Source organism: Poecilia mexicana, unplaced genomic scaffold (assembly GCF_051168715.1).
Source record: "Poecilia mexicana isolate PSO_F unplaced genomic scaffold, ASM5116871v1 scaffold_16, whole genome shotgun sequence".
NCBI lineage: Eukaryota > Metazoa > Chordata > Actinopteri > Cyprinodontiformes > Poeciliidae > Poecilia > Poecilia mexicana.
In genome coordinates, this window is record NW_028263385.1 from 21783104 (window position 1) to 21807769 (window position 24666).

The 24666-nt window shown below is 38.6% G+C and overlaps 1 long non-coding RNA gene across 3 annotated transcripts in view; it reads left to right on the forward strand.

Moving 5' to 3' along the window:
* Nucleotides 1-357: 357 nt before the first annotated feature.
* Nucleotides 358-24666, forward strand: part of LOC106925896 (uncharacterized) — a 120337-nt gene continuing 96028 nt past the window's right edge. The window contains exons 1-2 of one of the 3 annotated variants that reach the window (XR_015765565.1): nt 358-517; nt 2375-2754. This is a non-coding gene — a long non-coding RNA (uncharacterized LOC106925896). Of the gene's footprint in view, nt 518-549; nt 845-2374; nt 2755-20541; nt 20922-24666 lie in introns of those variants that run through there. The other 2 variants (XR_015765566.1, XR_015765564.1) reach the window with 2 other exon arrangements.

Genomic DNA, 24666 nt, shown 5'->3' on the forward strand with positions numbered 1-24666 from the left:
GATAACGGCAGCCTTTTGTCTTTTTCTTTGTTTCATTGCTGCTGTCCAGACACAATGGCAGTCTCCTGCTGGCGCAATCAGGGAAGTTCTTGTCAGCCAGCCCTCCGCGCCTTTTATTCTCAAACCTGGTCAGAGGAGTCAAGGTAGACAAGTAGAAATGAGCAGCCTTAGAGTTAACTTAGTGCGGCTTTTCAGTCAAATGAAAGAACAGGAGCCAATCACACCAAATTTGTTTACGTGAAAGAGAAAAATAACCACATCCAAAAATGCATCCAAATCATATTCTCAAACAATCACGAGATTCCTCTGTCCGATATTGTTTGTACGCATAGTTGTTTGACTTTGAGAGGGCGGGACTCTGTGGAGAGCGAAGTGAACTAGGCGCGGCCAAGCGGAGACCCATCCATCTATCACACGTGTAGACAAAGGGGGGACTCCACAACACAGAGCTTGATGTGCCCCTCTCAAACTTTTTTCCACGGACGCACGGGAACGCGCGCACAGCAAACCAGCCCAGGTGAGTTGCCTCCGACCGGGATGCTGCAATCGCTTGCCCCGTCTCTGGAGTGACTTGGTTTGAGTGTGTTTCCAGTGAAAAGTTGCGGCTGTACTTGGTGCGTCAGCGCTCAAAACTTGAGCACAAAGCAGGAGGGAGAGGACGAGAGACATAGAGAAATCAAGGCAAGAGAGAGAGAGCGCGAGAGGAGCGGTCCCCTTTTCCTTTGTCTTTGAGGAGAGAACTTGAGGGGATGCTCAAAGACGCATCTTCATAACGCTCACTCATAGCAAACTTGTTCTGCTTCTCAAAGTGTTATGTCTGGGATTTTAATGGATGTGAGATGGAGTAAGTGCTGGTGCCGTGTTTTTGTCTCCCGGGGATGTTGCGACACGCAAAACAAAGCCTGTCAGAAGTTTGCAAGGGAAGGACGCTTTACGCACGCACGCAGGAAAAACAAAAAAGTGACTGGATTAGTTCATGTAAATAGTTGAATGTAGTCTCGTGTATAGAGATTTTTTATTATTATTTTTTTCATAGTTGCGTTTTTGTTTTTGAGAAGTTGGCGCTGCACTGAGGAAATTCTCTACAATGCAATCAGGTGTAAAGTCTGCAAGAAACAAGCCAGTGAGTCACAATCAAACTTTTCTAATTCTGTATTTGAAGGGCAAGAACGATGTTGCCAGACGAAAAGAAAAAATAAATGCGTTCGTAGAATCCTTAAGAAAGTTGCTGCGGTGCGTTGAAAACAGATCAACAGGTATAAGTCGCTGCAGCGCGTCTTTGTTACTGTAAAGGTTCCTTTGTTCTCAGCCTCATACAAAGAAGAGCGACTGAAAAGAGCACAAATCCACTTGGAAATGTCCCGTTTGATTTCCTTCACTTCATAGGACATTTTTTTTGTTAATATTGATATTTCAGTTTAGGTTATTTAAGAATAAACACATTACTTTGCATCTTAAAAATGATACTCACCAACTGGAGTTTTACTTGTCAGGACCAAAACACAGCAGCATTTAATGGGGCTTTGTACACACAACACAACACACACTCAAACAAACAAACAAACAAACAAACAAACAAACAAACAAACAAACAAACAAACAAACAGGAACCCAGTATTTAAATATAGTTTGTCCAAACTATTTGAAGTGGTACATTCATCAGTGTTGTACTTTTAAACGGTCTGATATTAACTATTAATCTGTAATGAAGAATAAAAACTGATTTAACCAGATGACTTTGAATAAGTTTGACCAAACTTACTGAAGTTCTTTGTTCTGCTTTATTAATGTGATTAAAAAAACTTCTTTAACTTTAATCAATCATTTCTGTTGTTTTGATAGTTGTTTGCTGTTGAAAAAAAAACTGTATAACTTTAAAGCTAGGGATTTCCTTACACAATATTCTCAGAAGTTACATACTATATGTCATGTTATGTATTCTCAAAAATAACTAAGATAAACAATTTTGAATTTCACTGTTCATATCTAAATGAGGTAAAAAGTGCCAGTGCTCCATATTGAAATTAAATAGGCTACTGTTGTTTTTGTTTGTCAGTCTTATTTTTTTTCCACGAGCTAGAAAAAAAAAGTAAAAACTGGAATTTAAAATAGAAATACAACATGAAACACAGTACATTTGTAAGTTACTGTTTAATTTACAACAAAGCCATCTTACTGTTTTATGGGACTGATTTCTCACCAGTTTAACATTAAATTTTGTGTAAAAAAAAAAACCAAACTGTAATAGTTATTGGATAATTCTTGACAATGGGCTACTCTTTTACAAAAAAGTACTTTACAGTTTACAGAGCAAAACTTTGATTTAGTTGCTACAGTATGTTTAATCTGTTTCTCGATTCTGCTTTGCCCTTAGGTGGAATTTTAACAGATTATCGAGCAAGGCGTCTCCTGTGGAAGGTCAAGAAAATGGGCAAAAACAATATACTGAAACAATACGAAGATGCCACAGGATCACCTATCAGACGACGCTTTAAGATGGAGAGGAGGATTAAGAGACTGTGCAGGTTCTTTTTGGGGAGAAGGTAAAGACTTATCTCAGGTTGGATTTAAACTTTTGCAACAGCGGTGCCAGTTGGATTGCGTTTTAGGGCACACGTGAAAATCCCAAACTCATGGAGACACTTTAAGGATTATCCGAATTCATGGTAAATCTCTCCGCAAGACACATCTTGAGCCAGAGTCTCTGGGATAGCAGGATATTGCGCTTCTGATCCTCCTCGGCCCTCGGCACGGGTAGGTGATATTACTTTTGAGTGGGCTCTGGCAGTTGTCCAGCTGCTTGTTTCCTCTCTCGTGTCAGCCAAGCAAACACACAAAAGACAGGTAATGAAAAGTTGCCTAGTATTACTGAGGATAAAAAATAAAAATTACCATTCAGATACTGTTCAAGAATGAGGCCGTGGTAAAGACATTGTCATCTCACATGCTGTAATTTACAGATTACAAATGTACCATTAGCCTGTCAACAGCTTGTCCACCATAGTTATTCTATCTAGAAACAAGAACCACTGAAGCAATTAAGGCAAACTGCCAAAACAAACCAAGGACTTATTTTTTCTTCTTTATTTTCATCGAAATGGGAGACTAAGGAAGGCCTGGAGCAGAATTAGGCTCTGATAGAATGAAAAGGTTCAGCAAAAAGTTTTTACAATATTACAGTATTGACAAAAATTTCAATCCAGAAATATTCATTCTGCTGCAAAATACCATAATATATTCATTACTACAGGTAAAATAAATAAATAGACCCTTTATATTACATGTATTCATTGTTTTTATATATCCGCTTAAGCAAATTTTATTTCTTATACATTAGCATAGGTATAATAAGCTTATATTATTTGGTTAGTCAGGCTGTCTGTTCCAGCAGTCAATCCACAGTCAGCTGCTAAACAGACATCCTCCGTGAAGCTCGATGACTGCATATTCATAAACGTTTCACCATCTGAAATTATGTTCCAGGGGCCAAACAAATTCAGACTGTCTGCTTTAAGCAAACAGAAATAATATTACCCAACATCACCAAATTTGGTTCTTTTTTGTATGTTAGGCTAACTGCCAAGCAGTATTCAGAAACAGATGGGGGAGGGGCAGGGCTCCTTCATTTTATCCATTATGCTACCCGAGATAACTCTGGCCACTTTCTCATGAAAAAGACTTTTCCGTTGCATTGACAACGTGACAACATTTTTGTGATTCTGAAAATGTAATGTTTTCAACCTTTAATGCTGCCAGCAACCCACACCTTCTCTAAAATTTGTAGTAAAATAAAAAGAATAACCAGAAGTCATGGTTTCTTATTTTGTTGTCTAAATTCAGCTAACTCAGATGAACTCTGTGTTCAATGTTTTGACTGGTTACATTTCCAAATGTGCTGTATTAGCAGTGGATCAACTCTGCAAGAATTTGGAGGGAAAATTTTCCTTTTCCATTGATTTAAAGTTCTATTTACAAGATGTCAGAGAAAGCGCTGGAGTGAGCTGCATTTTGTTGTAGCTCCTAGAGGCATAGATTAACACAGGACTGCCCCTCTCCCACCTGTTGCTGTGCCCTACTGGTCAGCTGCCAGAATGAAGCCATCTGTACTTTTACAATGCTTACAAGAAAGAAAAATTTGACTCTTTCAAAAATATTTTCAGTCGGGAAAACCACCGACACGGAGACATCGCATTTATTAAGATAACGACCAGAGTATCAAACCTCACTCATATCAGCTTCTTGTGCGTATGTGACTATAAAGTTTCACATTTTAGAAAGATACATTATGCACTATAAACACTTGGAAGCAACTATTGACTTTTTCTTAATTTTATGTAGCAGAAGCAAAATTACAAAATAAAAAATGGTTAAAGATGAGATGACCATAGGTGTAATAAGTTATACTATTTCAACAGCAGTTGGAATATTTCTTACTTTTTCTCATTCGAAAGCAGAAATTTGTTGATGTTCGACATTTTTGTTTTTAATCCCTATAATAACATAATGAAACCAGGATAGTTTTACTCAAAATTGAAAATCTCATTCTGGCCTTGCCTACTTCATGTGACATCCAGTGGTTCAGTTTCATAAGGGGGAACATGAGACCAATTTCATAACCTTGCGTTAGATGTCTGCAACACAGTTGTGTGAAACCAAGCAGCTCTCTAAAGATGCATGACTTCATCTGAGTGTGAGTGCGGGATTCAGCCCTTTCTCTCGCTCCCTCTGTGGAGGTCTTTATCAGTGATGTCATTGGGAGCCAATTACAACTTACAACCGTTTTCGTCATCATCCGAGCTCCGCCCCCCAGCCCCCTCAAACCAGCTACTCCTGCGTGACAACCCACATGGTCCTGCAGCATCACATTTTCACCATGCATTTCTCTGCAGCGCCGAGGCACAGATACAACTGGAGCACGGCCTGTAGCGAAGGACTCGGATGTAAATAGTTCAGAAATGACTGAGTTAGTAGGGAGGACATCTTTTCACCTGGATTTAATTAGTAGTAAACTACACACACGGATGAATGTGAATGAGCAAACGGTCACCCAGACAACACAGAGGTTTTGTGTTCATCGTGTGTATAGCATCCATGGAGAGTGTTGGTTTACAGTGGGTTTTAGTCTGAGTTGGATTATTACAGTGCCTCATGAAAACATCCGTACCACTTGAATCATTTCAAATATTTCACCTTAGAACCACACACTTCAATGTATTTCATCAGGATTTTGTTTTAAGCCAACGCTTACTGTTACTGTTTAAACTTTACCTTTTATAACATAAAGTTACCTAATCTTTAAAGTGCAATCATTAATACTTTTATAACAAATTTATATGAGTAATGATTTCTTGGTTAATGTCAAGTTGTCATAACAAAGAGATTTTGAATCATGTCAACTTTGTACTAAAAGTGTCATAATTTACCGAATGACACTTTATGACAACAGTCATAAATATTCATGAAGGCTTATTGATGTTCATGACAGGTGTTATGTCATGTTTATGACAGTATCATGTCAGTCTTATTCAACCCTTCAAATAAAGTGTTACCAAGAAAAGCATCCCCACTGCATGATCATGTTTTACCATGTGTTCAGGTTGAGGTCCAGTGTTAGTTTTCTACATCACAGAGTTTTGCATGTTGGCCAAAGACTCCATGTTGGGTCTTTCTCGGTGGAGCGCCTTCTCCCACACATTGGGCAAAAATTGCCCCCAGAACGTTGGATCTCTTCAGCTCCTCCAATGTTCCAGCAAATCTCTCTTAGCTGCTTGTCTTTTTAATGCTCTCGTTGATTGACCTGTAAGTTCATGTCATGGTAGGTTTGCAGATGAGTCATACTTCCCTGAAGTATAGAAATGTTCTGTAACAAAACCTTCAAGGCCTTTTCAGAACAGACGTCTTCATATGACATTTTCATTTATGTCAGGGGTGTCCAAAGTCGGTCCTCGAGGGCCGGCATCCTGCATGTTTTAGTTCTCTCCCAGGGTTTAGCACACCTGCATCAAATGATGACTCGTTATAAGGCCTAAGGAGAACGTTAACTTGCTAAGGAGGTTGTTACTACCACTAGGGAGAGGACTAAAACATGCAGGATGCCGGCCCTCGAGGACCAACTTTGGGCACCCGTGATGGATGTGGATATTTTTGGCTTCGATTACAATTTTAAAATTATTAACTGATGTATGTATACGTATACATTTCCATTGTTGCTTTAAAATCTAATTATGTCCTCTGTTAAACAGCAAGTGTTATGACCTGCAGTGCGACATTTACCTGCATCCCGCTGCTGTTGAGCCACAGAACCTGGAAATGATTGAATTAGAGAAAAACCAGGTCAGTCAACTCTGTGACACACAGGTGAGACAGTTTCAGGTCAGTGGAAGAGGGAGATTCCACATGAGTCATGATGTTCATTAGATGACAACACAAGCTCACACATAGTCAGAGAAGTGTAACGTCTCCATCTGTCATTTGGCTTGATTTTTGTCTTTTGGCATGAAGGTGATTTGAAATGTTTTCACTCCGCTGAGACATTCTTGAAAAGTGTGGAAAGTATATGTAATGTGCTCTCAGCTCTTCCCAGGTCTGAATAAGTATAAAACCTTGAACCAAAGGAACTTTTTATTTCATCTACGTTGACTCTTGTGGTCAACAATTTACTCATCACCGCTGGTGTTTTTAGATGGGTCTTTGAGAACCCTACGTCCTTGTTTTTGTCTTTGAGTGTTGGTCCATGTTTCCTTGAGCTATAATGTAAGGAATTGGAGTTGTCATTGTAACACCAATGTGTGCATTATTGCAATCGCAAAGGATTGCATCGATGGAATGTTTGGTAAACTACTAAGCTTCAGCTGCCATACGTTCAACTCTGCATTCCAAAAATATTTTCAGCCAGTCGGGAGGACTTTATGCCAAAACCTATAAATAAGATTTTTGTTACTGAAAGCAAAAGCACACGTAGAAGCATTTGACATTTTGGGAAGTGTTGAAGCTTTCTGGAACTGAACAAAATACTGCCTGTGCTTATTTGACATGTTCCTTTTTTTTTTTTTTTTTAGGAATAATTGTATGTGTATCTAAACTAATTATTTAATTAAGGTTAATTATTTTAGATTTGACTCATTGCAAGTAATCCAGTTTTTCACAGATGAAGCTGTCTTCTCTCAAATTAAAATCTGCATTTATTTTAGATGATAAACCTCCTGCAGAAAACAAAGAACAAAGCCAAAAAGCAAAAAATAAAAGAAGAAAAAAATAACATTTTAGGACACCTGATTATGATTAAAGCCTCGGTAATGAACTTGCTACAACATAGTTTCTCTAACTGTGTGCCAACTTCCTGTGTGTGCATTCTAATTACTCTGCTTATCAATAATGCTTTCATGACATAAATTGCAGCTCTCCTAACATTTGTCATGCTCCATCTGCTTTATGTGAGCTGAAATCAACTCATTTGTGTATGCCATTGAAGGCTGCACATCCACACCTAATTTTTCACTTCATAGGGTTTGCATTCTTGGTTTGCATAAAACTAAAACTTGTAGATACTGGTTGTACCGGTATGTAGAGTGTATGTTGTTCTTAATTACCACACTGGCCCAATGTTGGAATCAGTGCATCGGGGAGGGAACGTCTGTACTAACTATCTGTGGAGGGTTGTTATTTATTTATATATATATATATATATATATATATATATATATATATATATATATATATATATATATATATATATATATATATATATATATATATATGCATATATATTTATGAAATATTCCTCTCATTAACTGGAATGTACATTCACAAGTCGGATCAGTTTCAGTGAAGCACTGCATTCAAATAAACTGTTAGAGCTTTGCCTAGTTTCATTATACATGCAAATAGCTGCATCGTGCATTATCTATACTGACCTACTTACGAAACCAGAAGTTACATACACCTTTCTCACTATCTGATCAAGCTTCTCTTGTTTTATGTCAGTTACAGTTCACATCTTTTTTCTGTTTGCTAAATGTTACAGTAATGAGAAATAGAAAGTATCAGATTTATTTATTAATGTCTTTAAAATTAAAATTTTATCTACGTAATGACTACTAGCTTATTAAGCATGCCTGTCTTTAACACTAAACGTCTAGTTAAACTTTTCAAATCTAAAAATTGATTTGATGTTGAAGTTAGGTGAGCTCCTCATAGATATTTGAAGCAGAAATGTAGATGTTTCCCAATTTGTTATTCCATGACCCTGGAACAAATCTTTCTTGAAAATGAGAATTTATTTTCTCAACAAAGTTTATTCTGTTCAAATAAACGGCAAATTAGAAATGAAACTTGGAACTAATTTATTCTCAAAGAGTAGTAAAAAAAAAATAAATCTATGCTTGAAATTTCTGATAGCCTCCAGGCAGTTTCATCTGTGGTATGCATTATTACAGACCCAGATCAGATACAGATCTAACTTACAGATGTAGGCTACTTTAGTTTGTTTCTAATGTTTCGCGACACTGCATCTGCATGTTGCTCTGTTAGTTTGATTACGTTCATGGTTAATGCACTTTCCGAAATCAAAAATGCATTTGTTACTAAAGCCATGCTTTCTTCATGAGAATGAAAACAATCTTAGCAATCATTTAAGAAAAGCTAAACATGCCAATTTTTGATAGCCTCTTTAGCGCTCATTGGATAGCAAGTCACAATCTTTTCACAGAACATCTAGTTCTTATCTTGTCACTCTGTTACATTTCTCTTTTCTACAAGTATCTAAATGATGCCACACAAACATTTCAAACGAGGTGGAGCCTTTTCCAACTGAGTGTCTGTCGGCCTGACTGTCAAAACAACAGGGCAACAAAAAAAAAAAGTCTCAAACATAAACGCAGAGTGCCAGCCTCAAAGCACTCAGTATCATATCCAGTGTAATGTTAGCTTAAATTTATTTCACTATTATTCGTGAAATATTGTGGCATGATATCGTTTTACATAACTATTCTTATAGTCACAGATTTCTGGCATTTTGGGTCTTTTTTTTTCATCCTTACATGTATAATGTCTCCCACCATTGAATTTAACATAAACAGAGTAGCACTGCATTCTCACACCGCCGCTATGAAATGATTGTCAAATTTGCTGCTATGCGACTCAAACGAAGCATCAAATCAAAGTAGTTTTTGAAAACTTTGTATCATTTTGGTCGATAATATGTCTCATCTCCAGCTACACTGTGTGTCAAACATCACAGAACCTCATGACCTCTATGCCTATAACCAAAATAAAGGTAACTCTACATCATGGCATGGGATTGCAATGTTCATTATTATGCAGTCATTAGTTTGATTCTCAAAAAGTCTGCCTGCTACACTGATGATATGCAAAGTTTATTGAACAAGAGAAAATACAACATCAAAACTGCAGTAACTAATCTCTACTTTGAGCCTAATTCTCACAGACGTCCTGTGGCGACCCTCCAGAAAGCTATCGGGTTTATTTTTACCACTCACTGTGTGCATCTTATGGCTGCTGCAGCATGCAACCGCACAGGAATGCTCAAGCGTTTATGTGCAGAGTGGATGTCGTTTGCTGTTTAAAAAAGCAATAAAATGACAAATTGTAGCTGAGGTCCAGTTTATCTCAGTGTTTAGACATACAGCATTTCCTTAGCGTTACATTATGCTGATTGAATTATTCCTTTTTTTTTCTTCCAGTCTGGTAGGTAATGTTTGATGCTCCGATGCAAGTGCTGACATATGGCCAAATGGATTTTGAGTTGGAGCTTTAAAACATACCACCTGCCCAAAACAGATTTGGTCAGGCAGAATGAAGCTTTGGAGACAAAAAAAAAAAAGAAAGAAAGAAAGACTACAGTTAAGATTAGCAAGTTGTTGAAACCTGGAGCAGTAATAATCTCATTTAATTTTTCCCTGCAGCTGAATTTAGGTTGATCGTCCTTTTGTGCTCGAAAATGAGTCATACAGGACACTGCACTGTGGCTACAGTACAGTGAATTACAGTGCAGTAAAACATTAGGCCCACCATTACTAATCATGATGACAGTCCTAATTCTCTGAGCTGAAGGCGTTTTGTGGTCATCCTGTTACAAACTATCAAAGCTTAGTTTTACCATTCAACGGCTGTAGCCATGAGATAAGTTAACGCTCTCTGCTGGAATGCTAATACTTACCAGCGCTAAGGGACGGGAATGAATTATTTCATTATTATGTCTCAAACGTCTGAGAATTTGAAGGAGGAAAGGGAAGGATGGAGGGCTAACAAAAGAGAGACGTAGAGGAAAAGGAAAATATAAAGATGTAGATTGAGAGCAAAAAAAAAAAAGTAGCAAGACAGAGAGAGTCACAAGAAAAACAAATCAGGTAGATATTAGGCTTTCTGCCGCACTTTATATCAACCTCTCTTCCATTTACAGGAATTCTCTCACCAGGACTGTGGTGAGAAAGGCAGTCACGAGTGGAGAAGTCATTTTATTTTCCAGTTTGAGACATACAGAAGACAGATAACCGGAGGGCTTTTCTCAGATTGGTACATTTGAAGCTATGAGCTCAGGAATGCCACGAGGTAATATTGGAAAATAATAACCGTACAGATGTATTTTACAGCTTTGAAATGAAAACTGCCCAGGCTGAATCTGAAAACATGTGACCTTTTGGAGAATTTCTGCCCTAGTTTTACATACCCAGTGCCTTCACTGGAGGGAGCGGGCAGGGGGTGCGAGAAAGGAGTGTACAAGATCACAAAGTGAAACACACTTTTATGACCTTTAAAATAGAAATCCTCAAAAAAATGAACAGAAAATTTAGCTTTCGGATCTCGGAAGCTGAGTTTGGAGGCTGCTTAATTATTTTATGTTCAGCTTAATACATGCTCATATTCTAACGCCTGCGGTTGCCCACTTGGTAGCTATTGCGAGCAAAACCAAATTGCTTATAAGTGCATGACAAATCAGTGGAGGGAAAAGCACAAAGGTGTGAGCCAGATCAAAATGCATGGGATGACATTCAGCTGACGCATGATGCAGCGTGTCTAAGATGCTTCTGACGATACTGCCTTTTACTCAGCTTTCATCCTGTCCCAGGTATAGATGCAGGGACACAGTTTCCAATAACAGCTTTAGCCAGCTGCCTATCTGTCCCTTACAGATCAACTTATTACCGCCATAAATGCTCAGCATGCTGCTGTCTGGGGATGGACTCGTAATCCCTCCAAAGACCAAGGTTTTATCACAACTAAATCTGCTTCACACACACAAACACACGCAGACAAGGCATACATCAGGGAAACCGGCATGGATACGCAAAAAAGACACACAGACACAGGACAACAAGCTCGCCTGTTAGCGACACAGACACGCATGCAAGAACGGGGATTTTTATCACAGACAAATCTGTTGCTGTCTGCCGGTTAAGAGATTATTAGGCAGTGATTTTGGGGTACAAACAGGCAGGGGTGTTATTAACAGCTGAACACTGGCTGACTTTCTGAAGTCCAAGTAGTGTTAGGTGATATCATTAAAGCTGTACCCTAATGCTGTAATGAGTGGTGTTGTAAAAATGGCATTAAGATTAAGCAAATAATTGTGTTGGCAGCGTTTATATGCGACACGATTCTTTTTTAATGACATTTTCTTCTCCTGAAAAGTAAACAAGGTTCATGATGTGTCTGGGTGAAGTAGACAGTCTTCAGTCAAGCACTGTGTTATTGGCCCCAAATGAAATTACATATGTCACAAGTAACTTAATATCCAGAGCCGTATAAGATTCATGCAACTAGGGAGATGCTGTAATTATTGTGTAGATTATGGGAAAATAATAGTTCACAAAATTATTCCAGACACAAAAGCATATTGGTAACAAAGATGGTGAGACGCCAGCTTCAGTGATGTAAGATCCAAATGTATGGCAAACTGAGCACCATGTTAGAAAAACATAATTTATTGTACACTTATTTGAAGCTTAGTTAGTTTTTCTTCACCTGCTGTTTAGGGTTAGAATTATAACTATTATGTAATGATCAATTAAAGAGAGCAATTTGTCTTGAAAATGTAAAATCTCACGCAGATTGAAATATTGAAATCCCAGTCTGTTGTAGGAGAGTATGAGACCTGATTGCATCAGTGCTCTTCTCTCCATGCATGCTTTAGTTACGTTCCTAACTAAAACGTACATCGCTTCGGTGCGCAGACACATCAAGCTTCCCGGAGTGTGAAGACAGCTGCTTTGTTTTGAGTGTGTGAAGTCACTTAAGCCTGCGCCGGAGTTAAAGGTTACCTTTACAACTTTCGGGTTTTATTCTTAAAAATGCTTACATTGCAAAGTAGGGCTGTTTATTCTTCCACGTTATGAATAATTCAGGGAGAGAAGGCGAAGTGACAAGATAGGTGCAGGCTTTATCCTTTTTCTATCCTTCTTTAAAAAATCCTCTGTAAATTTGTGTCACCTTTCCTCGTTCCCCGGGAGAAAATTCCTGAGACAGCTGGAAAGTAATGTTTCTCTAACCCGTCTCAGCTCTCAGTCACAACACAGCCTAGTGCAACTAAAGCAAAAGAGCCACGACTGCAAAGTATATTACATTTTTTTTTCAAATGAAGATCTGGTTATGTGTAAAAAAACCCCAAAAAACAGTATTCCTTCAATTTTCTAAGTATACTCTGACAGCATTTTTGATAATTAATAAACATCAAATAAAAAAAAAAACATCAAATAAATGTAGCGATTAATTATTTCATGAGGTGATAAGAATGACTAAAGTTTTAATCAAAAACAATGATTGATTGTGCGAACAGAGCCCAAGTTTTGATTCCAGTGGCTTAAAAGTTACACTTGGGATTCTTTGCTTTAATTGTGCCTTTTTTCCCAGCTGTCTTCACTTAATAAATAATTGTAAGACAAAGGAACTGCTTTCCCAAATAACTTAAATTAAGTTTATTTTAAAATTGACATTGTAATGTTGAAATCTATGAAGCGAGTTCACACACCACAATTTGAGATTGAATCTGCATAACAGACAATCTCCTAGGATCAATAACCTGCTTATACTGGTTCAGAAACACAGAGTTCATTGAAAATTATGCTCGGTATAACGGTATATGCAAATAATATTGATTGTTAAACTTCAAATGTGAATTCTGCTTTTTTCTTTTTATTCAGATTCCACAGTTGGTATGAATGTTGAAACCATAATTAGTCTTGGTTGTTATTATGACTAAAGTAACATTTTGTTGTTATTATTGGGGCTTAGAATATTTATCTTTGAACGCGTTAAAAGATAAATATTCTTGTGGGTTCACGTGAATTAGTCCTCACTGGTACCATGAACTCCGGTTGGATGGATTGAGCCCTTGATAGTGAAGGGCAAAAAAAAAAAAAAGTACACTCTTCAGTCCCATTTCTGGTTCTTGTCTAGTTCCCCGACTATGGCTGTATTAAATGTTTCTCTTTTGTCAGCATCACATATTCCATCTATTTTATGCAAACTTCACCTGAAGTTTGTGGAAGAGTCTATGCTGTCTCTCAAATGCCAAAAGTTAGCCCAGCCCATCAGGTTTATTTAGACAGTTTGTTCTGTTGCATCAGCAATTTGATTATTCTGTCATGATCCAGAGCTTGGTACCATCCACACATTCACTTCCTGTCAGCAAAGTAACATCACTGCCTGGCTGCCTCATAAACCTCCAGGCGGATCAAACAGGTCTCTGCCGTTTGTGCAGAGACCTGGCTATAAACTGACTGAACCACCTGAACCATCCCAAGAGACCCAATTTGATCCTTGAGAGGCAGCCCTACCTGGACCTGAAGTAGGGATCAAGTGCAGGTAGTGTTTTTTTTTTTTACATGTCTGTGCCATCTTGCACACTTTTGCTGCATTCGAGATGATAGTGTTTGAAATGCAGATGGTGTTCGAGAGCAACCTGACTTACAGTGTGTCAGACGGGCAAGAATTTATGTGCTTGGTTTTTTCACTGTTTCCTTGAAGTGATGTTCATAAAAAAGTTTTAGATGTTCACCTGTATAACAATACCAACCTATAAACAAGAATGAATTTTTGTCTGAAGTGTTTTGTTAAACAAATAACTCTTTATAAGTTTACTGGTTCACCTCCAACTTGACTCTCACCTTTGATCATAAAATATTGATCCTGATCCTGATTGTGAGATGTTGGATAGAATAAGCTTCCTCTGTTGGCTGGCTTATCTACCTCACTGCTCTCTTGTGAGAGTGGCTTGACTGATAGTCCCACCCACCAGATCACATCTGCATGTTTAACAACATGTGGCAATGATCACCCTACTGTTACCAACTCAGCGACTTTCTTGCTATATTATTTAGTGACATTTCAGACAAAAAAAAAAAAAAAAATTGGTATCAGTCACAATCGGAATCGGCAGGTCATGTGCAATCAGACAGAAAATTGCAATTGGTGCACCCATAGCATTAAGCATATATAATTGACTTGTAAGTTATATCTGCTATCATAATCATTTTGCAGATAACATACTGCATGATGATGAAGAGCCTAATGGAACAGTGACTCCTTAGTTAAAAATACAATTTGTAGGTAGAAATATCAAGTATAGGAATTAAAGTAAGTATGGAAGTATCAGTGACCCATATAAATGATGAATGTTAAACTTTAGATTTCCTGCAGGCAGTTAACACCTTGGATAGCCTTCTATAATTTGACATGAGGACATCTGCTTTGACATGATTTTCCGCTCCATAGTGAGGCATAAGCTGAGTGACCAGAAATAGGTGGAATATGTTGCCCTAATAACGTAGTTATGCATTTCCAAGTTGGATGCGTCTTGGAGTGTGGACTCAGGTGGATACATGGCCAATTTACTGTAAAACACAGCACCGCACACAGCAGCTAGCTTGTTGCTTCTGCCAGCCGTCATCCGTCACTTATACTAAATTGTCCCATTTGTGTAAGGTTAAAAAAAAAAGAAAATCCTCATTTCAGGTTTAAGTTAATGCTTGTAAAGACAACATAATAGTACAGAAAATATGTTTTGGTCATCTCTGTTGGGTAGCTTAATAAGGCCATGTTTTGCCCTGCTCTAATTATTATACATCTTATCAATATGCATCATCTCTTAGGTATTTTATGCTGTGCTGTGTTGCCAGTGCTGAAACCAAGGTCGAACTCAAGCTACTTTTAAGTGTCCTTGGTTAGTAAAATTAGATTCTGAGGCAAACATAGTCAAGTGTGTGTGTGCGTGTGTGTGTGCGAGAGAGACACTGGCAAGGATGAAAATGATGCCACACACATATATACACACACTTTCTCTGCAACCACTTAGAGTGTTTTGAATACAGCCTGTGGCAGTGTTCCCAGCATCCCACCTTAAAACCACATTCTCTTATAAGGACCGACCATGGAAACCTAAGTGACATGCACTAACCGATTCCTTCTCAGCTTTTGCGGTGGAGGCTTTATTTTTAGCTGAGAAATGAGCTGAGTAAGTATGAATCATGCTTTTAATAATACATTAATCAGTCATCCTACACAGTTTGGCTGGCAAGTAGTGTTAGCTTGCAGATATCTGTTACAGGCTTGAACTTCATACTTGGATATCAACCAACACTAAACTAATGATCAATTATCTTATTTAGAGAAGAAGCCAAGAGGCCCATGGAAACTTGGTAGCAACAAGTTACCAGTTCCATAACTCTGTTGATATGGCAGCTATCAGTTGTAATCTGGCCTTTATGGAAGAATGGCCAGAGAATGCCATTACTGAAACTTTGCCATATCCCATTTAGGGGACACAGCAAATATATGGAAGAAGGTGTTCTTGTCAGATGAGATCAAAATTTAACCTTTGTTTATGTGTTCAAATGGCCTAGTCAAAGTCCAGATTAAACTGTATCTTAGTATCTATTGCAAGACTTGACAACTGATTTTCACAGATACTTCCTACCTAATCTGACTGACCTTGGGCTATTTTACAACAAGTAGGCCAGTGGTTGTTAGTCTGTCTTGTTCTATAACTTAGAATCCTGAGGAAATATCTTAAAGGTTGTTGATCTAACATGAGAAAACCTAAAACTGGTTCAAGGCATAGGAATACATTTGTAAAGCACTGTAAGTAGCCACAAAGCAACCTATCAGACCTGCCTACCAGCCAAAAATTAAATCCTGAATCCCTTAAATCTTCTTGCACATTACGTTAATCCTCGGGGACCATTTAGGCGTCTTTTCAGTCGGGCTTGGTTGATAACCCACTTGCAGCCTCGACAGTATGCAGATGCCCGAGTGCACAAGTGTTTCATGCATATCAGTGTCTCGGTGTTCATCCGGGAGCCTCTCGTTCTGCGGCCGTTGATGTTTGTTGTGCGTCTGTTGGTCTCTGAGGTGTTGTTGTTGTTTGCATGCAGATAAACAGAGATGGCTTCGCCGGTCACGCGCTAAGCTCTCTCATGTCCTCAGCAGTGTGTGTGGTAATGAGAGCTGCTGACACAGTAAACTCTGGCCACTCAGACATAAAGATGTTTGGCTTGAAAACATCAAGCCACAAGGACACTTGTAAATGGGTGTTCACAACCTTTTCTTGTTCTGCTGTGCTGCATGCTATCTCTTTGAAACCACCGATAATTAATTCTGCCTTCTTTCCCCGTTGCCCTTTACTTTTTTCCCTGACAGATTTTCTCTATCAGCCACAAGCACACAATGAGATGCTACCTCCTCTACAGTTCACCGCCAGTTCACTTTGCCTCATGCTGACAGAAACGATGGTGGACAGAAATGCAAATTTGACAGAGACAACAATGCCTGGCTCAAATGTTTCTACAACTTGAAGAACCAATTTGCATACTCTTGAAAGTGCAGTTCCAGACTTTTAGATGTAGGTTTGTCTGCAACTTATGATATGCTGTCACTTTGTGCTGATTCATCTGTCCCTGGAGCATCGAAGGAGTCTAAAAATATTCCGGCAGACCTTGTGGAAAAAAAAAAAAAAACTCATCTCAATTGTCGACAAAGTGGCATCTCTGTTTTATCAAACCCAACTACTGTACGTTCTGGGACAGTTAGATTCATTCCGTTTGTAGTGTCCTTGTAACAAGCATTAATCCAGCAAAGTTGGTGGCTCTGTGCAGTCTCTTTTTTTTTTACAGCAGAAGGCTGGTGGCTGACTTTGACAGGCTGGTTTATTGCAGTTTCAGTGAGCAGGCTAAAGAGAATGTAGTGCAAAGACAACTTGTCCTTGTCATGTGGAGTACGTCTTTTTACTTTTGGACTGTGCCCTTCGACAAGAATCTGAGAAACCATGCTGAGTTATTCAGTCTTCGTCAGTCTCGGTGTACGCCTCTCTCATCATCTCAAGCTCTCACTCACACACCCTGCTTGCACTTGCTTCCCTGTTACTTTTTCCTCTTTCTGTCTCCCCTCCAGTTACACTTTGACTTTGTCTTCTCTTTTGCCTCCCACTGCTTGTCTCTTTCTTAGCAGATCGCAGTCTTTCAGAGTTAGCATTCTAAGTTTCCTCACACCAATGCTGCCCGTCTGTCACAGTCGGGATGCCTGTCTTTCTTTTTTCCCCCTTCTTATTCTCTTTTTCTCTTGATCCCTTGTCTTTCCAGTTGGTTGACTATACCCCTTATCTCTTTCTGTGCAGAACTTTTCTTTTTTTTTGTATTTTGCCACAGTACTACCAGAAACCTCAATGTAAAAGTAGAAAGCAGAAGAAAAAAAAAATGCATTGGTCAACGTTTGCAAAAATAAATCTAAAAAGTGTGATGTCCAGATGTATTCTACACACGTTACTCTGATGCCTCTAAAGAAATCTTGCTCATATGGAAGATGAGCAGAACAGAAAGGCATTGTTTGCTTATTGCCACAAGTCATGCAGAGGAAACAGAAAGCAGACAAAAGGTCAAAAAGTACCACATTTGAACATTTTGGCCTATATGCATAATAGGATGTGTGTAGTATTATACATACTGTATAACTACTCTCAAATAAAGTGGTACTCTCAAGCACTTTATTTGCCAATTAAAAAAATATTGCCCGTCAAAGAAATAATCCACCTTTGTTTTCTGTTTAAGTCTATTTGTAATCCTGAAATAAATATGCAGTAAATATGGAGTGGAAGTGAGTAACCTATTGAACCACTTTTAAGATAATTTACAGATTCTAAAGAGCCAAACTCATAAAAAAATCTTTTATAGTGGTCTCGATAAGTACTTCTTCAGGTGTTCTCAAGGTCTTTTAAAAATATTTCTTTAATCATCGCTACTTTTTCGCTCATTTTCTTTTGCAGTCCTGACCATGACTGACCCGGACTATTTAGGCTCATTTCCACTTTAAGAGCCTTCTCTAAGGAACCACGGTAGTTCTCTAGATCACATAAAATCCTATTAGCTACATGGTAACATTCAGATTCTTTGCTACTCTATGTTCTTTTCACTCACCCACTTTTCTCTCCATGCTCACACAACACTACTATTATTGTTATTTGGTCATAAATTAACTAAATCTAATGAACTGGATCTTTGTCAGACCATGTTTCTCTCTGTCTCTGTAGCTAACGACAAAGAGAGCTTGTTGTCTGCGTCCATATGACTCATTTGCTGACTTCCAGAGTGATGTGGGGTTATTTGATCTCTGTGAGAGTTTGCTGCTTCAGAAGGTTCACCTCCTTGGATTACCACTGACTTCCTCAGACAGCATGATGATGCATTCCTTTCTTATTATACAAAAGTTGTAATCAGGCATACTTAGGGTGGTGTGGTGGGAAAATGTGATCATGAAGCTGTATTTTCTGATAAACACACGCTGTATCTGATAAATTGATTACATGCTTTATTGTGATTGGCAACTCAGTACATAGTGCAATGTCTGCTTCTAGTGGATTTTGTAATGCTTGTGACTGCATCAGATTGTTTATGTCTCTCTGCACCCATGTGTGTCTGCCGGTACATCTGTGCTTATGTTTATTTATTTGTTTACATGTCTGCTCATTTGTTTGCTTGGTGCCTTACAGCATGTGCTCAGTGCATAACATGCGACTCCATCCAGAGTTAGTGAATTTCTTCACGAGTCAGCATTTGCATTGCCTCTTCATTCGACCCAATGGGAATTGTCTCAGGTTTTTTATATTTTTATTTTTGAAACTGAACATGTTTCTTAACGGTCTTAACAACTGGAGCCATTGTTTGAGATTGGGGAGTCATAAAACCCAATTTTCCAGGGAGAAAGGTGGTGTGGAGGGGTCGGGGGGGGGGACATTCTGAAATCCAAATGTTCTTATCTCATGCACTATTAAGCGAGGCAGTCGGGTGTGTGGGTAACATGCTTTAGAGTCCGTCTGTCACTGCCTCAGGGCATGTTGTGCTCACAGACACACATATGCACACACATAAAAAAAAAAAATGCATATTCAGACACACAAATACACACTAACGCACACACACACACCTCCTCTTAGTCACCTAGTCATCTATTAACTCACTCAAACATTCCCACAGCCTCAGGGCTCTTTAGCTCCAGTCCTATACGGCCTTGGTTCAGATCAGAGAGGTCAACTGTGACTCTCGCTTCATTAATCACAACTGTTAGACTGGCCAGTTATTTATGTTTATTTCCTGATATGTACTCACCCTGTAAACAACTTTGTGTTGAGGGTCACAAATAGATCGGAAACTGTCTTTTTGGGCTTTTGACGTAATTTAATGGAGAATAATAAAAAAATATATATATTTATCAGATGTGACTATTTCATCCTTTGTTGTCGAATCTTTTTGTTCTGGGGTTTCTTTTGGTATTTTTCATCATTTGTTTTTTAGATAGTATGAGTCAATGGTGGAAGAGATGATCATTTCAGATGAAACCGGTGATTAATCTGACAGCAAGTGTTCTTAAGTATGAATGCCTCATACCTTTACTCTCTTTTTCCATCAGGGTAAAGCACAATGCAGAACCGTTCAGATTCAGAAGTACCGGTTTCCTGCAGCTTTCGGATGTGTCTCTGCTTCAACATACCTGAGTCAAATAACGAGGTCATTAGCAGGACTCTGGAAATCATAAATGCATGCTAAGGGGTTAAGCAGTGCAGCCATTTGACTCATATGTGTTGGACCAGGGACACATGCAAAGGTTGCTGGACCTCGAGGCTTGACTTTGAGGACCCCTGAAATAGATTGTGTTTTATGCATTTCCAGACATAAAAAAAAAGGAACATATTAGCAAGCGCTGGCCATCAACATAAAACAGAAATCAATGCATCACAAACAAATTGCACACATGTTGCTGAACCTAGCAATAAACCTGACTTTGGCATTGTAAGATCAGGCATCGGTTTGTCTCTGTGAAACTGATGCCTCATGCTTTTGCCCTTGGCAAGCTGAGTTGACTCTCTTTTAGAGTTAGCTTTGAAATTACATATGCATGTTTGCCCGCATGAGTGCGCATCAAAGAAAGAGTGAGGATGAATCTCTTTCTGTTAAGATATGATGTGTACACTTCCTGCGTCTTGCACGACTTCAGGCAGAAAACCCAACAGATGACAAATATCAGGTGTTTCTTTCATGAGGAAGGAATATGTTTGTGTGCTACATGAGGGGGAGAGAGCAGGTGAGAGGTGTAGGCCTGTTTGTGTCAGCAGATTTAACCCTGAACAGGAGAGACAGGAAAGGAAGGTTATCTGAACTCACTATTTTTAGCACTCTTGGTAAAAATGTGTGAAGCATTTTAGAGTAGTTAACATAACCTTGCATAGCAATCTTTATTACGAGTATCAAGTCAAGCTTGGGAGCAAGAGGGTAGGAACCATTCTGTGATAACTTGATGACAGGGGAAAGAGAAAGATGATGCGCAACACTGTGCACTTGTGGAGCCCAACATGTGGCAACTAAACATCTGTGAATCTGTGCAAAACTGGGGAACATTTGCAAGTACCAGAGAAGTGGCTGGTAAGGAAGCAAACTTTTGAAACTATACTGTTGTGGGTATTGTTTCCTCTGAGACGTTGCTGCAGCTAGTGCTGCCACAGAGCTAATTGTTTCACAGGGTGTGGCCCAAACAATCCTGATCAGTAGCCATACGTTCCTGGATTTTAAACTGCTCAGAGTGTTTGTTTGCTTTTGCTAAATGTTTAAAGTAAACTTTTTATTACTTATTGGCTCATTGAAAACATAATGCGTAAAGGTTTTAGTTCCTACTTATGGCATTATGAAATAATGGGAGTATTTCATTTCAGCAAACTTTGATGGCAATTTCGACTTTGGTCATTGTCCTGCACAGTTTGTTACAGTTCATGAGGCTAATGACTCCAATGAGGTTATTAGGAGTTTGGAAGAGAAACAGGCCTAAAGCATCACCAATATTTAACCTCACTTAAGAGTGAACACAAAGTGCTTTTCCAGAAATACTCAGCTTTCAATTTAAACCAGACCCATCCTGCGAGTTTGTTGGAGAAAAGCCGAGTCTTAGTCAAAGCCCACAGTTCTGGTTCAAGTTCCTGAACAAGTGAATATACACACCTTCACTTATATGCTATGTTCCTTTAACTGTCCTAGCTTGACAAGTGACAAAGAGAAATTGATCTTTATGTCCCATTATATTTGTCACTCAGCTATCATCTAAAAGTTCAGCAAGAATCAAATTAACCTAAAAATGAATAAATTAGATTCAGAATGTACATATATTTCATTTTCATTTACTTTTAGAAAAATATTTGAGGTGTCTAAAGTTATGTTTTAGCATAACCAATGTGACCCCTGAATGAATGTCAAATTAAAGGCAGGGTTTTTCTTAAACTTTAGCTGTACATTTATAATACTGCAGCAAAAGATTAATTTATTGTTGTGTGTTTTTCATGTCTTTCTCATGGATACTGACACTACTACTAATAGTAGTAATAGTACTTTGGAGAGCAGCGAAGATCTTTAATCAGTTTTAAACATACCAAAGTCTTTGTGAAGTATTCATTTATAGTTTCAGATGGTTTCCTATAAACTTTGTGTTTGGTGGACGGTGACAGAAATCGCTCGCACGCGCTTTTGGTGAGAGTAAGTGGCGCAGAGTCCGGCAGACTGTGTGTGAAGTGCGAAGTGAACAGAAGACTGTTTAGCAGCCTCTCACAGCGCTTTGCCAACAGCATGTTGCGTTGGCAGAGGAACTGTCCGTTTTGAACAGCTAGCGGCATTGCTGATCAGATGTGTTTGTGTGTCTTTTTCTCTGTGTGAGTAAAATCACAGTGACTCCTGCTGAGCAGTTCAGTTTGCTAGGAATGCCAAGTTAGGTCTGAGGAAAGAGATAGTTAGCATGTCTGCATTAAAGGAGTGTTAGCTGTTAAAATATATTGGTGCATATATTTAAAAAAAAAAAATAAATATATATATATATATATATATATATATATATATATATTTTTTTTTTTTTTAAGTGTATATTTATTCTCTCCCTTTTCGTAAATAGTAAACATATAGTTTTTGGTCAGATGATCCCAAAATTAAACTTTGCAAAATATGGATAAAGTGTTTGGTGGGAGGCTTTTCTTCATCGTGAACCAGAAAGTTAAGAGTCAATGGTAAGACGTAAACTGATAATTTCAGGGGAAGTCTGGAAAAGAAAAGCTGGTTGGAGGTTGTAAAACACTTGAGGTTGTGATGGGGTTTCAACCCTTTATAGTAGTGACTGTAAACATACATCCACAGCTTCATCTCAATGGTATTGACTGAAGCATCTTAATGCCATGGAGTAGCCGAGTCAAAACATTGGCCAAGGTCACTTTGAGAATATGTGGCAAGACCTGATAATTGTTCTTCACAGACGCTTTCCAGTCAATCTGCCAAAGCTTTAGGTGTTTTGCAAAGGCAAAACACCTTTCTTGACATAGCCCTTTCACAAAGAAGTTATGAACAGTAAAGTGAGAAAATATGAGGGGTATTAATTGGCTTTGCAAAGTTCTGTATATGATCCCACTGAAGAAAGTTAACACACAGGCCTAAGATGGATTCCAGTAACTTGAACAAAATGCTTTAATCTCAGCGTGATTTGCATTAATCATGACTCACTCTCATCACAGTTTTGTCTCAGCATCCCATGCTATTTCGATATGACCCAAGAAGCCAGTGTACTCGGTTAATTAAGCCCCAAAGTTGCAATTGCAGCCAAATTTTCAAGTTTAGGGACGTCCCAAGGCTATTGGACATGTTTTTTTCTCTTCACCACAGTCCTCCAAATTTGGATGGGCAGGCCTAATTAGAGGTTCAACTTGGCTGCATGACGCTGCCTGCACCACAGAGCTCTTATCCAACCATACAGCAGACCACAGGCCTGTCTTGGTGTCTCAGCAGAATTAATGGAGCACAATCTCAAATGCTGATGCACAGAAAAGCTTTAAAAAGAAGAACGTGACACTGGTAATGGCACAGCTCAAACTTTTGCCAATGTTTTCCTTTTTAAGTAGGGCACCATTATGTACAGAAAATGATTAGAATTGAGAAAATAAAAAAAAAAATGCTATGAATTTAACTACTTACATGCAGCTAAAACTAAACTTCTGCATTCATTCTTAGATGTATTATAGAAACTATCCTATAAAATGCCTGAGCCATGTCTGCAGGTGGGTTCCTCAAGTATTTTTATGTGAAGGATTAGCCTCATGGGATGTTTCCTGCCAATAGGAAAAAGCCTGGAGCTGAGCCCATTAAATTGTTTCAAGTTGTGCTCAGGCCCCCTCGCAGTCCAGCAAGCTTTTATGAGAATATATTTCACTGACTCACTGGCACAGCTGAGCAGGGAAATCCTTCTCTTCACGGTCTAGTTGGGATGACTGACTGATGCAAATATGCCGTTGTTGAGTCCAGACACTGACACCATCGTCACACTGACCCCGTTAAAAGAGAGCGCAGGGAGCGGGCAGACAGAGAAAACATGTTCCGAGTCATTTGCTTCATCCATTTATTTTTTGTGACTTAACGCGTTCAAACGGTTTCCTAACGCTGTTACGGCGTGCCGTCACGCATGGGCGTTCTGGAAAGACGAGCCATATTTCAAAGTATTTCCGATGCGCTTACAGGACACTTTCTGGGCATGTGAGAAAGAAAAGAGATCAGCTTCAGATCACTTCTGATGTACATTGTTTTTATTTCTTTTCTTTAAAACCATCGCTTGTTTCTCCAGGCTACGGTTTCCTCTTTTGACATAAGATTGCTCTCTGGTTTCCATGGATCTTTTGTGTTTCACAATCTTCCTACTTAAAACTCATTTGCATCCTTTCAAACACAGTTTCGTTTTCAGTTTTACAGTAAACTGATTTTTTTTTCTTTTTATACTCTTTAACAAGCATTTGGAAAATCCTCTTGTGGGGCTTTTGTTGTAAAAAAAAAAGGTTAATTACTTTTCAGTAAATTGTGATGAAAGTGCAGAAAAAGTGAACTGACTGTGATTAAGCTCAGGTAAGAAAAATGTTTGACAATAGACATAAAGGTTAAGGAGCTACAGTCATCAAAGGGGATTCTGTACATGTAGATATGAATCATACCGCATGCCATTAAAGAGAAATGTGGGGCTTAGCGAAAAGCACATGGATCCCTCCAGCCTTCGTCTTCTATAGTAAATCAACAGTTAATACACTAGCTTTAATATTCTATCCATGGTAAAGACTTGGAAAAATGGTGAGCTTAGTTTCAGCTCTGGCTGCTGGTATTT